The sequence below is a fragment of the Mastomys coucha genome, unplaced genomic scaffold (genome assembly GCF_008632895.1).
Source record: "Mastomys coucha isolate ucsf_1 unplaced genomic scaffold, UCSF_Mcou_1 pScaffold22, whole genome shotgun sequence".
NCBI lineage: Eukaryota > Metazoa > Chordata > Mammalia > Rodentia > Muridae > Mastomys > Mastomys coucha.
The window spans coordinates 176,129,428-176,130,878 of record NW_022196905.1 but is presented as its reverse complement, the minus strand read 5'-3'; the positions used below and the strand labels follow the sequence as shown (position 1 = coordinate 176,130,878).

At 45.9% G+C, this 1,451-nt stretch overlaps 1 long non-coding RNA gene across 2 annotated transcripts in view; it reads right to left on the bottom strand.

Moving 5' to 3' along the window:
* The window catches only part of LOC116071336, a 7,122-nt gene extending 6,904 nt beyond the window's left edge, over positions 1–218 (bottom strand). For both annotated transcript variants that reach the window (XR_004110831.1, XR_004110830.1), the window contains exon 1: positions 126–218. This is a non-coding gene — a long non-coding RNA (uncharacterized LOC116071336). The remainder of the gene's footprint in view (positions 1–125) is intronic.
* Positions 219–1,451: the final 1,233 nt, after the last annotated feature.

The window sequence follows — 1,451 nt, the reverse complement described above, 5'->3', positions numbered from 1 at the left end:
TCTCTCTCTCTCTCTCTCTCTCTCTCTCTCTCTCTCTCTCTCAGTCCAGGAAGCCCAAGCTCAGTCATCCTTCTGTTGGATTTAGGGAAACTGGTCCAGGTTTCTTCCCTCTTTGTGGTGGTTACCATCAATCCTTGGCAGTTTGGAGTTATGTCAACAAATCTCCACTCTCTGCCTTCACTGACATGATATTCCTCCTGGCCATCTGTGCCCAAGTCTCTTTCCTTTTGTGAGGACACCAGACATTGGAAGAGGGCCCACACTAATCCATTATGACGTCACCCTAATGGGATTACATCTTAAAAGACTGCATTTCCAAATGAGGTCACGTTCCCTGGTAAAAGGCGGGCAGGGACTCAGACGCCAATCTGTCTTCGTAGAGGACAATGCTACCCACAACAGCTCTTCAGAGGCATTTGTCTTTGTCCTAGGCCTTGTGCACTTATTTCCAGGAAGAGCTACCCTTGGGACTTTGCTATCCTTTAGCTCGGGCTCAAGAACAAACAGACTGAACGAGCAGCAGCCTCCTCCCACCCCAGCCTCCTCCTCCCACCCCTACCCCTACCCCCTCTGATGGACCTGATCTGAAAGCACCTGCATTGGACTGGTCAGCCCATTCACACCATTTGATCCATGGGCCACGGGGACACAGGATTGCTCTACCACCCACCCTTTACAGGTGGTTTACTAAGCAGCCTGTCTTCCAAGTATCCTCTTAATGCAATTAATTATTTTAAAAAATAAAATAACTTAGAACAAAAATTAAACTCCTTCTTAAAATAGAATCTGTACCATTAGTGTATAGACTCTAGCACCCTGTCTGAGGAAGCTACAGAACACATATCTGAATCCTCCTGATTGGTAGCCTAATTATGATCCCCAATTCCCTTCCCGCTCTCCATCACCAGGCCATGCAGTGATTCGGCACACTCTTTATGAGCCCCAACTTTCAGTCCTTCTTGGTAACTGAAAGCCACAATGTGAGGGAAATGTCTTTCACAAAGACAACAAAAGCCATAAAATAAATACCTCCTTAAATTGCTCTTCAGTACATCTTGATCATGTGACTGTAAACTTTATGTTATAGAAGACAGTTTTTTTCTTTGTACAGGTGCATGTGTGTGTGTGTGTGTGTGTGTGTGTGTGTGTGCATTCAGGTGAGTATATATGTGTTCACATCAATATGGAGGTTGAAGGTCAATACCAATGGCTTCCTTCATAATAGCTCTCCACCTTACCTTTGGAGACAGAGTCTCTCACTGAAACCACTGCTCATCAATTGACTAACCTGGCTGACCAGAGAGCTTGGTGGATCTGCCTGACTGCTTCCTATGCTAGAGTCACAGCCACACACAAGCATGCTTCCTATGCTAGAGTCACAGCCACACACAAGCATGCTTCCTATGCTAGAGTCACAGCCATACACACACAAGCATGCTTCCTATGCTAGA